The following is a 14,801-nucleotide window of genomic DNA, read 5'->3' on the forward strand; positions in this document are numbered from 1 at the left end:
GATATATTATAAGCCCAATTCCGATGATTAATGAGGAAGTTATGGTCAAATTACCAAACTGGGCCCGGTTTGAGCCTTATATGCGGCCCAATGATCTAGAGGAGGGCCTAATATGGATTTATCATTCCTAATGCCATTAGGATTGGTTTTAGTCTTCTAGATTCTTATAGAAGGTTCTTTTTATTCCTAAATCAATTAGCATTGATAAATTCACTTTTGTTGACTTTTTAGAGTTTTAATCAGAATAAAAGAGTGTTTTTAAGGAAAATACAATTTTACCCTTCTGTACGGCTAAATTTTATCTGAATTTCGAAAACGCGTGAAAAAATTAACTAGCGCCTAACGCTAGACATTAGCGCCTGGCGCTAATGCCTGGCGCTAATGTTTAGCGCCTGGCGCTAATGCCTGGCGCTAATGTTTAGCGCCTGGCGCTAACTTCGTTTTTCCTCGTCGAAACTCTGATTCGTTTTTCTATCTTTTTGGCTGATTTTCTCTATAAATAGCCTCCTAAAATCTCCGTTTTTCATCATCAACGATCACCAATTCTCATAAATTCTTGTACTCTCTAATTATCTTCTCTCTCGAAGCTAAAACTTATTCTCTTGCTTTCTCTTTTCTAAACCAACCCTTTTGCAAACAAAATTCCGCATTCACAAGATCAAGAAACACCTAGCATTATTCGAAGTTGCCTTCACCCTAAACGTGAAAGGTTTTAATTTCTGAGGGTTTGGTCCCTAATCTTTATTTCAATTATTTAATTTAATTGTTTGTTTATATTTTCCTTGAAGTTACTAACGCGTGTCTTTTGTTATTAGAAAGAGATACGAGGCATCCAAGTAAGTGCTTTAATTGATTTTTATTGATATTATGATGTAGAAATCATGCTTAGGTTGTTATTATGATTCCTAGCGTCATGTTAGGGTGCTTTGATCTTCCTAGTATCATGTTTAGGGTAACAATTAAAAAATCCTAATATCAAGTATGATTAAAAATATGATGCCTTTTATATTCTTTCCTAATATTCATGATAGCACTACTACAAAAATGGGAATACAGAACGCCTAAAACAAGGGATATAGAACGCCTGAGAGGCGTTCTTCTGAGGGGGTTCCCTATAAAGTCTACAGAACGCCTCTTTGAGGCATTCTATATCTAACACAATACAAATCGCTCATCTTAAATAGGCGCTTCATATTCTAGGTATAAATTAAATAAAAAACAAGGAAAATAGAGCTGTCATCCTGAGATAGGTGTTCTATAACAATATAAAAGAGAACGCCTACCATAGATAGACGCTCTCTTTTCTTTATTTTTTTTAAAAAGAAATTATTATTATTATTATTATTATTATTATTAAATAATAACAACAACAACAACAACAACAACAACAACAACAACAACAACAACAACAACAACTCATACGTGTAAAATGAAATAAACATGATTTATTATGATACTCAATTTTTTATTTATCAAATACATTAAAAATACAATAGTTCAATTACAATAAACTTAATTCCTCCATAATTACATTACAAAGATACAAAAAACAAATAATTACTCCCTAAGACTCAAAAGCAAAAGAGAGCCATTAACTTAAAGGGTTTTAAACCACCACCACGCTTTCAGTCCTTGGGCAACCACCTTAACCATCAAACTTCACAGCCGCACCAAACAACCATAAAACACCCCATAAAAAACAGAGCAGACGCATCAAACACCCACAAAACGGCAACTTGCTGTAAAAAAAATCAATGACATTGTCACCTACTAAATAAAATTTAAAAAAATTCAAGAAATTAAAAATTTATACACTTCAAGCAAATAGGGAAACAATGCATAGCAAAATCAAAAAAATAAATGGAACTGACCATGTTTTATTGAAAATAATTAAGAAAATCTAAAAATAAGACTAAATCTTAAGATAAAAATATGAAATTTGAGATCTAAAATTAATAATAGAAAATGAAAGCTCACTCCCCAAATCGCACACCACCCACGGCCAACACCACGACCCACCGTACCCCGCTGTGACCCACCCCCACGACCCCCACCACCAACTACCCCCCACGACTCACACCACCACCTGCAAAACCCACTATAAACAAAAATTCGCACACCGCCCCAAAATTAACAAAAATAAACAGAATCGATTATATCAAATATAATAAAAAGTAAAATCAAATCTAAATAATAACTACACAACAAATAAATTATAATCAGAGAGGAAGAGGGGCGTGAGATGCTAAAATTCATAGATGTTAATCTACTATTATGTTCTTTGCTGCAAAGTGAATCAAATTGAGAACTTGACTTCAATATCTTTGGAAAAATTACAAAGCATATAGATCTATTTGCTGGGGCAGGGAATTTGAGGAGAGAGAAAGAGAGGAAGAGGAGAAAGAAAGGGGAGGATGATCTTTGATTTAGAAAGAGATGGAGTGAGAAAGAAAAGAAGATATAAGGGGGCGACTACAATTTGAAACGAAGTGGTTTAGGGTTAGGTGGGTCGTGGTTGTCATACATGATACTTCCAATTTATTTTATTTTTTTTAAAAAACATTATTATACTGATAGAACGGTTAATCAAAGGAGGTGCTCTATATTTGTTAGTGTAAATTTGAATATATCATATTGAACGGTTAACTTAGATAGGCGCTCTGTAGGTTTTAACATACAAAGCGCCTATCTTACATAGGCGATCTATATAATTCTAGAGATCGCATATGCAACTTGACCGTTGTATATTATGTGTTACTTATTCCCTATTTTGTGGTAGTGTAGTATCATGTTAGGGCTAAAGCTTTGATTTTTATTGTTTAGTGACATGCTAGGGTTTGTTATTAATCTTGTTAGTATCATGCCTAGGATCTTGCTATTATTATGCTTTAACATGAACATGATTATTTTAATTATTAATATTTATAATTGTTATAATTATTATTATAATTATGATTATAATTGTTATTGTTATGATTATGTTGCTTGATGATTATTATTGTTATTGCTTGATCACGCCTTTTATGCATGTTTAAAGGGAATTTGTACTTGTAATCACGCTTAATAAGATAATTAATAATCTTATTTAGAGTTAATTTGATTATAATTCAAGTGATCGCCAATAATAGTTTTATTTGTGCATTAATATTCAACCAACATAGATTAAACAGGTTTAGGGTAAACCTATTGATTGCATGTTAGCTAGAAAGTGCACATGAATACGATCAGAATAAAGTAGAGGCCTATTATTAGGGCAGGTTCAATCTCTTTTTGGTTGGATTTGTACCTTCATCCCCGAACTACCAGTCATGGTTCCAGACCTATTGGAGTTGACGATCTCCTGAATCGTTAAGGGGTGTAACCTTCACCTCGTGAACGGTTTACAAGTTCCTAAAACTTGTTGGCGACTCTTTTGCTCTATATTCTTTCCCTTTGGACGCCACCGTACTTTAGTGTATGATCACAGTGGGGTTCAAGCTAGGGATAATGCTTGAAATTTTCCCTATAGTTTTTTGGCGACTCCATTGGGGAGGATTTCTATTTTAATTCCTGAAATTTATTTCGGCAATGATTTAGAATGGGTGGATGAGACTCGAAAAGTTCTAAGTATTTCATGTGCGTAATTTTGATTAACATTATTGTCATATGCATAAAAAAGATCTCATTGGAAAGACCATCCGCAATGAGTTAAAAACATAGGATTTTTACACGTAGGAAATTTGAGGAATATCTTTCACAACTAGGATCGAAATAATGCTGCGCGAAACTAAAAATTTTTATCGAGCACAGAAAGCTGCTGAGGCATGTAGGAACTAGCGTCAGGGAACAAAGTCTAGCGCCAACAATTTGAGGTTAGCGTCAGGTGACAACTTCTATCGCCAGGCACTAAAGCCAAAAGGTGGCGCTGGACTCTGTTTGCTGGCACCAAGTTCTTCCAATACCGAGCCAGAAATATGCGTTCTAATTTCGACCAGTTTTTAGCACTGTTTGCTCGATTGTACTTCCTGGTTCAGTTTTTCTCACTTTTTTGAAACCCATATGTGTTCTACATATGGACATAACCCTCTGGGAATTCATGCTCCATCTACCTGATTGAACGCTCTCAGCAACAAAGGGTACATCCGAGAATGTTGAATTCACCAAACCATGGAAGCGAGTTTTTGGGGGAGTGATTTTGCCAATGATGTCAATTCTCCATGTAGAGAATGGCCATGGCGAAGTGTAGGTGTAGAGTAGAGATGGAGGAACATGTGTAAATTGGCGTAGATTTGATACTTAGGGTATCTTTTTACGTATTGATGACAATCCCTATTCATGGTAGTCCAATAGTATCCTTCTCGCATTATCTTTTGGACTAGCATTTTGCCATTTACGTGAGTTCCCCAAATTCCTTTGTGGACTATCCTCATTTCTCTTTGAGCATCCTTTTTTCCTACACATAAGAGAGCTCGACCCTTAGGTACCCTTTTGTGTAACTCGTTGTCTATGAGTACGTATTGGGAAGCCAAGAGCCTTAATGCTCGTTTTTCTCTTTTGTCAGTATGGGGAGGGTATTCTCCTTTGGTGGCATAGTTGAGTATATCCGTATACCACGATTCTTCTTCTTCTTCTTCTTCTTCTTCTTGGATCACTTCATCATCTTCTATGGCTTGAATATAAGCCGGTTTGTGCCTTTTCTCAATAGTTAGAGGCATTTGCTCGAATTCCGTAGGAATACTAATCATTGAGGCTAGTCTTTCCAAGGCATCAACAAATTGATTTTCTTCTCTAGGTAGATACGTGTATTCCACCTTCTCTAACTGATTAGTGAGAGTTTCCAGATAAGTTTGGTAAGGGGCTAGGCTTTCGCTCCTTACTTTCCATCTTTTAGAGATTTGATTGATGATCAATGAAGAGTCTTCAAATATCCGTAATTTTTTTACCCTCAATGCCAAAGCTGTTTCAAGGCCTACCATATTCATCAGCGTTGTTGGTAACGTCGAAATCAAGCTTTATGGAGATTGGAACATGCTCTTCTTTAGGTGATACTAGTAATACTCCAACTCCACATCCCTTTTGGGGCTCCGTCGAAGTATAAGGTCCATGTATCGTCTTCGGTGACCATCAAGTCTTCGTTTGGAAATTTATTGTCGTGTATTGGCGTCGAATCTTCTATTGGAAAGTCTGCTAGAAAATTCGAAACCACAGATCCTTTGATAGCTTTTTGGGGCATGAATCTTACGTCAAATTGGGATAAGTTGACTATCCATCTTGATATGCGCCCATTGAGTGTAGAGTTCTCGAATAAATAATTAAGTGGATCTAATCGGGAAACTAGAAAGACTGTATGCACGATCATGTAATGCCTTAACTTGGTTGTGGCCCACACCAATGCGAGGCACACTTTCTCAAGTGGTGTATAGCGTACTTCATACTCGAGCATCTTTTTGCTTAGATAGCATATCGCATTTTCTTTGCCTTCTACTTCTTGCGCTAGCATGGCTCCCATTGTCTCTTTGGTGACTGTTAAGTACAACCTAAGAGGTATTCCCGGAAGTGCTGGTGTTAATACGGGAGGATTTGCAAGATAGGCTTTGATCTTTTCAAAGGCTTTTTGACACTTGTCATCCCATATTACTGGTACATTCTTTTTAAGCTTTTTGAAAATTGGTTCACGTATTGTTGTCAATTTTGATATGAACCTGCTTATGTATTGCAACCGGCCAATGAATCCTCGAATTTGCTTCTCGGTTTTGGGCGGTGGCATTGACATGATTGCCTTGATCTTGGCTGGGTCTATCTCTATTCCTCTAGAGCTTATGACATAACCCAAAAGCTTGCCTGAGGTGACTCCAAAAGCACACTTAGATGGATTCAACCTCATATTGTATTTTCTTAGCTTTTTGAAGAATTTTCTCAAGGCTATTTGATGGCCTGAGCGATCTTTTGACTTCACAATCATATTTTCCACATATACGTCAACTTCTTTATGCATCATGTCATGGAGCAAGGCAATCGCTGCTCGTTCTCTAAAGTTCGGGATATGGGTTAGTCAATAGAGGGTACATGGTTAATTGTCCGGATGCACCACGCGAAAGCCTAACCGTGAAGGGTTGGCGCGAGTGGATGGGACACCGTGAGTTTAGAAAAACTCGCTTCCATGGTTTGGTGAATTCAACACTCTCGGATGTACCCTTTGTTACTTAGAGCGTTCAATCAGGTATATGGAGCATGAATTCCCAGAGGGTTATGTCCATATGTAGAACACATTTGGGTTTCAGAAAAGTGAGAAAAACTCAATCAGGAAGTAGGATCGAGCAAACAGTGCTAAAAACTGGTCAAAATTAGAACGCATACTTCTGGCTCGGTATTGGAAGAACTTAGCGCCAGCAAACATAGTCCAGCGCCACCTTTTGGCTTTAGCGCCTGGCAATAGAAGCTGTCGCCTGGCGCTAACGTCAAATTGTTGGCGCTAGACTTTGTTCCCTGACGCTAGTTCTTACATGCCTCAGCAGCTTTCTGTGCTCGATAAAATTTTCCAGTTTCGCGTAGCATTATTTTGATCCTAGTTGTGAAAGATATTCCTCAAATTTCCTACGTGTAAAAATCCTATGTTTTAACTCATTACGGATGTTCTTTCCAATGAGATCTTTTTTATGCATATGACAATAATGTTAATCAAATTATACGCATGAAATACTTAGAACTTTTCGAGTCTCATCCACTCATTCTAAATCTTTGCCGAAATAAATTTCAGGAATTAAAATAGAAATCCTCCCCAGCGGAGTCAAAGTGGGGGCTTCTGTAGACACCCATTTGTGTCTCCCCAAAACCAAACCCAGTGATGAATAACTTTCATGTCACTTGATTATCGAACAAAGCAAAAGTGTGAAAAGTTTAGTGATGAGGATGTTTTTATTAAAATATCTATTCTTTCTGTTTTTGAAAATATTTCTTTTCTTACCTTATTTATGAAAAGCGTGCATTCCAGTTTAGTTTAGTCCATCATAAGGGTCCAATAATGGTGTAGTTGGATGGGGTTTAAAAAAACCTTTCCAACGATATATTATAAATCTAATTCCGATGAATAATGAGGAAGTTATGGCCAAAATACTAAACTTGGCCCGTTTGGTTTTTACCTACGACCCAATGATCTAGAGGAGGGCCTATTATTAATTATCTATCCTAAAGCTATTAGGATTGATTATAGTCTTCTAGAATATTCAAGAAAGTTCCACTAGAATTTCCGTGATTTTAAGACGCTTTTTAGGCTTATTTTCGACGCTTTAAAGCGTCGCAAAATTCTTTCTCGACGCTTTAAAAAGCGTCGAAAAAAAAAACGTGAGTCGAGAAAAACACGTGTTACCAAAAAGCGTCGACAATTTAGACGTTTTTTCGTGTCTAAATCTTTATACGAAGCGTCGAGTTGCAACATTTGGCGCACTTTCTAAAAATTAGTGACGCTTTTTCTTGTCCCAAATTATTAAATTGGCGACGCTTTTTTTTTGTCCATAGTTACATATATTTTATCGACACTTTTTTCTGTCCATTTATTCTGATTAAGATTCTCTATTTCAAGCCCATTATAAAAAGATGTAGTGTACAGAATATTTTTTCCACCCGAAAAAAATTCAATTTATTCTACTAGTATCACCAAAAAAGAACGTATACATATATATGCTTTAAAATTATGCCAAAAATAGCTGTATTATTGCACATAAATTTTTTTTGTACAATATTTCATAGTAATGAGTTTTCTGTTACAACTGTTATAATTCTGAATTGTGCTCATTCATAACTAATTTAGAACCTTGTTTTAGCTTAGAAAGCCCCATGCATGAACAGTAGCAAGCATAGGAAGCAACTAAAGTTAAGCAGAGGAAGTAGCAGCAGCGTCAAGCATAGGCAGTGGCAGCAGCATGTAGCAATGTTAAGCATAGGCAGCAACAACGTCCAGTAGTATCAATATCAGCAATGATTTGTTTTGCCACAAGGGATTGGTGAACAAAGTTGTCAAAATTGTTTGGAAATTCATGATCTATAACCTGTGGAAAAAAGGTACTTCGGCAAACCAAACAAACATATTTAAAATGCATTAGGGAAATAAATAAAGACATCAAAGTCAATATATGTTATCATTAAATTACACAACTCAGAGAAGATAAAGTAGTACAGACCTTGCTGTCTATACGCAAGGGACAAACTGTACAAGGAAATCACTAATTAGAATCAGGTCAACATTACCAAAGTGATCATAAGAGGCTATACAAATCAATTCAACAAGAATTATCTTTATCAAAAGATCTAAAACGCATTTTATTTAGTCACCAAACTAATATTTATAGTCTAAATAGTAACACTAAAATTTTGACCACAACTCTTGGTCAACATAACTCAACTAAGTTAATAATTAACATGTAATCCACGTGAATATTACTTGGCTCATATTCTAATTAGCTTCCAGCTGCTCAACCTGCATCACTACTAAGACCAGAAGAGCTAAATCAAAGACAGACTTTGTTTGCTACTCTTAATTGGTACATGAAAATAAATTACACTAATTCAATCAGCTGTTAGTTCTATGATTCACACCATTTCAATTAATAGCATGCATAATATGACAATATATTAAGTTAGATCATCAAAGAACAAACATTCATAATCTCAATAAAGGAAAAAAGAAAAAGCCTAGGTACCTTCATTCTCAGCACCGTTCACAGCACACCCCTAAACACAATGAACCTCCTAGAATCCATGGAGAATGAAATAAATTATTGAAAATGTGGCAAGGTGCACCATAAGAAGTATGTTTTAACGTATAGATCAAATGCACACAATGATATTCTGTTCTTAAGTACATATTCGAAGAAGAAGACTAAATCTTTATTCACTTAACTAAACCTGAAGCAACTTACCTGTAAGTTCTAGAAAATGATTGTTCCAGCAGTTGGTCAGTTGTTTGGCGGTCTGCAATCGTCAATTATCAGAGGGGCCTCACTAATCACTATTAAGCTCTATGTACTGCAGACCCTTTTCAACTGATCTCATCTTATTTTCTGCATTCCATACGACTCAAACATCTTTATGTTATAAAGTAAGTGAATTTCTTCATGATTGAATGACTATATACACCAAATTCAGTATCTTCTAAGGGAAATATTTAGTAATGTGATATGAAACCCAAAATATTGTTTTTCATTCTTCTAAACGGAAGAAAAATAGAAGGATAAAATAGATAACACTTACGCTCTCAAGTCTATAGATGACAAGCTTGCAACAAGAGTTACGAAGTATCGAATTCATTTTGATGACAATAGAGTTGCACAGATAAAAAGAAAAGATAAGCAAATCATAACAGGAGCATGACAATGCTTGAGTCCTTTTAAAGATGTTAGGCAATTACCTAAGAGAATACGATAAACAAGAATTGCTTAGGAGTCAACATCAAAATGATGGATGCTTTGAATAAAGAACACTAATATGAGCTACAATCCTCAAGTATTCCTACTTGAATTCTGTTCTCTAATCAAGTTACTCACATTTTTCATGGAAAATCATCCATAAGTTTTTTATATTTACCGATTCCTTTGCCATAGTAATCACATACAAGGGAAAAATGAACGCACAAGAAAATAGTATTAGCAAGAAACACAGGGGACTAAAGAGTGCAATAATATTTTCTAACACCCAATCCCTAGAGAAAATTACAGAACAACTCTATTAAAATCTCACCCAAACAGTAAGAATAATCCTATTCGAACCAAAACAGACCAGCCCAAACAAAACAGGCCATTTTAATAACAAATAAACTCCAAAAATTCTGAAATTTTAAAGGCAGAAAGTAGACAGAAAAACACCCAAATTCAAAAAAAGAATCACCTAAAAACCTTCTCTAACGAAGGAGAACAAGCCAAACAAAGTCAGCACTCACAGCAGCTCCTACGAAAATCAATCGATTGTGGTGGAATTGCGATACGAAAAACAATGCTATCATGCTCATTCAAACCAGAAGCACAAAATGAAACATAACAGAAACAATAAAATCTAAATTACTCATGAAGCTAACCCATATCTAAACATAATCTGTGAGATTATTGAAAAAAAGACATTAAAAAACAAAATTGGGTCAAGATCTATTAATTGATTCAAGGAGAAAGAATGCACCTTAAAATTGTTGATCCGCACTCAGATGGACGACAAATTACAATTTTGGGTCATGATCTATAAATTGATTCAACGATAGACGAAGATCTTAATTTTAAATTGATGTACCTAAATTTGAAATTGAATCCGAGAAGGAAAAGATCTGAAATTGAAATTGATGTACCTCAATTCGAAGAATCTGATTCACAAAATGATATTCCTCATATTGAAGTTACTCCGAGAAAAACAAAGATCTGAGTTTGAAAACAATGGTTCCATAAGTGTCTTGAAAGAGAAAGAGTGAGTAGAGGTTTTTGTTTTTGTGGTTGTGTCGATGGTTTCATTTTCCCTAAATTTTGCAATCGAGGGTTTTTGCAGTCACGTGTGGGGCACGTGTAATGATTCTCGACGTTTTATCACACCGAAAATTAATTTCGACCCAGAAAAGCGTCGAGATAATATGCACATTATAATTAATAGTTGACGCTGCTTGCCTAGCGTCGAAGGTTCAGCGTCGAGAAAATACTCTTTTTGTAGTAGTGTTCTTTTAAATCCTAATGGAGTTAGGATTGATAATTATGTTTTAAAGAGTTTGAAATTGAATAAAACTATTCCTTTTTAGAATCCTTGTTTTGTACAAAGTGGAATATATTCAGATTTTATTTTCGTGCCTCAAATATTTATCCAAATTTCATATGGTTGGATAGATCTTGAAATTATATTTCCAATGTTATATTATAATATTAAATCCGAGCTACAACGAATAAGAGATGAATGAGATATGAAACTCTATCCAAAACTGACACTCTTCCACTATTTCGGCCATATCTTTTTATCTACAAAAGATTTTAATCTGATTCTAATTGAGTTGGAAAGTAGACTTCAAGAGCTTTCCAACAACATATTATATGTCTTATTTGGACTTTCGGATCAAAAGATATGATAAAAACAAAAACCCGTGAAACTTATTATTAGCGCCTGACGACAAGCATTAGCGCCTGGCGCTAAAGCTTGGCGCCTGGCGCTAACCTTCAACGCCTGGCGCTAATTACCAGCGTTTGACGCTAATCGAGTTTTATTCTCGTCTAAACTCTTATTCGTTTTTTTATCCATCCGACTGATTTTCTCTATAAATAGCCTCTTAAAATTATGTTTTCAATCATCAATTTCCATCAATCCTTCTCATCTAATTCTCACCAACTCTCATCAAGAAATTCTTGATTCTCTCTCTCTTTCTAAGCCTAGCTTTTTACAAACACAATTCCTCATACATTAGCACTAGACACACCTAGCCAAGTTCGAAGTTGCCTTCGCCCTAGATGTGAAATAGGTACGAGGCATCCAAGTAAGTACTTTAATGGTTTTATTGATATTATGATATAGAAATCATGTCTAGGTTGTTATTATGATTCCTAATGTCATTTTAAGGCGTTTTGATCTTCCTAATATCATGTTTAGGGTAAAGAATAAGTTCCTTAAATCAAGTATGATTGTTATGATGCTTCCTATGTTCTTTCCTAAAAGCATGTTAGTATCATGTTAGGGTTAAAGCTTTGATTTTTATTGTTTAGTGACATGCTAGGGTTAGTTATTAATCTTGTTAGTATCATGCCTAGATCTTACTATTATGCTTTACGAAGATTATTATTATTGTTATGATTATTATTATGTTGCTTGATATTTATTGTTATTGCTTGATCACACCTTTTATGCATGTTTAAAGGGAATTGGTACTTGTAATCACGTTTAATAAGATAATTAATAATCTTGTTTAGGGTTAATTTGATTATAATTCAAGTGATCTCCAATAATAGATTTATTTGTGCATTAATATTCAACCAACATAGATAAACAAGTTTAAGGTTAATCCTATTGATTGAATGTTAGTTAGAAAGTGCACATGAATACGATCAGAATAAAGTAGAGGCCTATTATTAGGGCAGGTTCAATCTCTTTTAGGTTGGATTTGTACCTTCATCCCCGAACTACCAGTCATGGTTCCAGACCTATTGGAGTTGACGATCTCCTGGATCGTTAAGAGGTGTAACCTTCACCTTGTGAACGGTTTACAAGTTCCTAAAACTTGTTGGCGACTCTTTTGCTCTATCTTCCTTCCCTTTGGACGCTACCGTACTTTAATGTATGATCATAGTGGGGTTCAATTTTGGGGTAATGTTTGAAATATTCCCTACAGTACCGTTAAGTATTTTTTATACCTTAATATCTAGATTAGTCCTAATCGTAGATACTAGTAGTAGCATTTAATTACGGTCAAGTCTTGAAGATGGAGGTTCTTGGAAGACGTAGCCATGAAAGTTGCAATGAAGACCTTTTGTAGATTTGAAGATCTCAAGGGGTCATGTTAGTTGCCAAATGCTTAAACATATATATATATATATATATATATATATATATATATATATATATATATATATATATATATATATATATATATATATATATATATATATATATATATATATATATATATATTTATATATATGTTTAAGTATATGAATTATATGTTAGATGCATGTTTAGGATTTCGAATGTTGTGATGATTAATTAAGTTCACTTAAATCAACCAACATAGAAACCCTAGGTCCCTTAATATTGAGTAAAAACTCGCCATTCCAAAACAATACTTACCGGCCGAACGAGGGTAGTGGTGGGGTACGCCAAAGCGAGGCATCACTACCTATCCTAGGAAGTAAGGCATATCAGGTATGCAAGTTGGTTTTGGTTCTACTCAACGATATAAGTGATGGAGTCCTAACATGTCACGGCAAAGTGAATAAATTGTTGAGAGAGCATTAGATGCGACGATTTATTCAACCAAGAGTGGCTTGGAGCCATTAGCAAAGCGTTGCTTACCTTAGGAGATTGAGTGTTAAGACAAGCCAAAGCATGCTTAACCACTCTTTGTTTCTTTGGATCTTGGAATCGACTTATTCTTGCCAAATGGGGACAATTTTAATGCGTGGATAAGACGTTGAATAAGATTGAAGATTTGCATGAATACCTTTTAATTTTCAAACTTATTATGTTATTTACTTGATAAATGGTTATACTTTGCACTTATATTTGTAGAATTCCAAATCAAACTGTATTGCTTTCCATGATTGGTAAAGGAAATCTTTGAGAATGGTTCTCAAATAAAAGTAAAGAATTTCTATACAATTCTCATAAATGACTTTTATAACAAAGTCCGAAAGGACGGTTGGACATCATGTATTCAAATACTAGGTAGTTTTGATAAAACATGAAGTATTGAGTTGCAAACTCAAATTGTCAATATTGACAACCAACATATCTTTTCGCTTAATACATAGATGAGTAGGACTCATTGATGTAGTAATTTAAGCGTGAATTAAAGGAAAATATGGAACTTTGTTTTATGGCGCATTAGATGCATAATTATGCCTAACAAAGCATAAAAGTCAAAGACTCTTAAAGAAATGGTTCTTAAAAGATTATGAGATAAAGTATGATAAGAAATATAGGAAACGAGGAACGAAGAAAAGGAATAAGATTCCATTTCAACCCATGAGTTCATATTATTGTAGTTAACTTGGCAATTCGTTATCTTCACAAGTATCGGATACTGCTTGAGTGTTCCACTTTGAAAGTGACCTCAAACTATTGAAGATAAGATAAGTTATTGACTTACAAGCTAAGAATGAAGCAAGTGGTGCTACTTCACTTGTAAGGACGTATGCTTGGTTTAAAGACTTTAAGATAAGGCTGGACAAATAAATGGTTATTGTGTTCCATAATCAGCGATTGATCCATTTACACACGGAAAGACTCACGTTCAAAGCAATGAGAAATAGTTGCAAATTTATTTGAATGGCATGGTTGTCTAAACCATGAGTCGAGAATGCTTGATTATAAACAAACATTATCTTAACATGATAAACTAGCAAAAGCTCAAATTCATGGGCATGATTTGCGTTCCGAACATCTTTAGCAATGTCACATCGACAAGAACGTACTTAAGGTTCTATTAGATAGGCTCTTGATAGTTGATCAATTCGGAATCGTTCTAAGACAAGCAAGTCTTACTTGTTGTAACCGACAAAGTAAAGAGCTATTGTTCTTGGTATAGACAATTGACTCCGAAAGCTAAAGAGGATTCATTTACTTCAACTCTCACAAAGAATTTGAAAGAATATGGATATATTTATCAAATGTGAAAAAACTTGACCTTGAATAGTTCAATAGTTCAGTGAAGTACATAATCGACTTGGCAAGATATCAAAACGTCTAGATTAGATCGAGCGATGTTTGCTTGAGCCAAGCGTGACCATGACAAAGTTATGAAATTGAAATATTCATAAATAACTCCACAAAGAACATAGTGTGTCTTCACGGAGACCTCGATGCCATTTAAAAATGACTCGAACAATGATGGATCACATCCCTTCCTATAAAGTTTTTAAGATTTGCACGAAGGACTAATGTTACACTAAACAAAATGTCGAAGCTAAGAAAGGACGCCATATTCAATTATGGATAGAATTAACTTCTAAATGTCTTCTCAAGTATATATGTCTAAAACTCTTAGCCATAGTGGGAGTTCACTGGCTCAGTGGGAGCTAAGTGACTCAGTGGGAGCTCACTGGCTTAGCAAGAGCTAGGTGGTTGAGTGGGAGCTTAATGGCTCATTAAAGGCTAAG

At 35.0% G+C, this 14,801-nt stretch overlaps 1 long non-coding RNA gene across 2 annotated transcripts; it reads right to left on the reverse strand.

Annotated features, from left to right (window-relative positions):
- Positions 1 to 7,670: 7,670 nt before the first annotated feature.
- Positions 7,671 to 10,493, reverse strand: LOC110721969. 2 transcript variants are annotated; one of them, XR_002511495.1, is made up of 3 exons: positions 8,895 to 10,493; positions 8,676 to 8,724; positions 7,671 to 8,182 (listed from the first exon to the last, which is right to left on the reverse strand). It is a non-coding gene; the product is annotated as an uncharacterized LOC110721969 (long non-coding RNA). The 2 variants fall into 2 exon arrangements; XR_002511494.1 differs by having other exon boundaries at positions 7,671 to 8,724; positions 8,895 to 10,483.
- Positions 10,494 to 14,801: the final 4,308 nt, after the last annotated feature.

The sequence above is a fragment of the Chenopodium quinoa genome, unplaced genomic scaffold (assembly GCF_001683475.1).
Source record: "Chenopodium quinoa cultivar QQ74 unplaced genomic scaffold, ASM168347v1, whole genome shotgun sequence".
Lineage (NCBI taxonomy): Eukaryota > Viridiplantae > Streptophyta > Magnoliopsida > Caryophyllales > Amaranthaceae > Chenopodium > Chenopodium quinoa.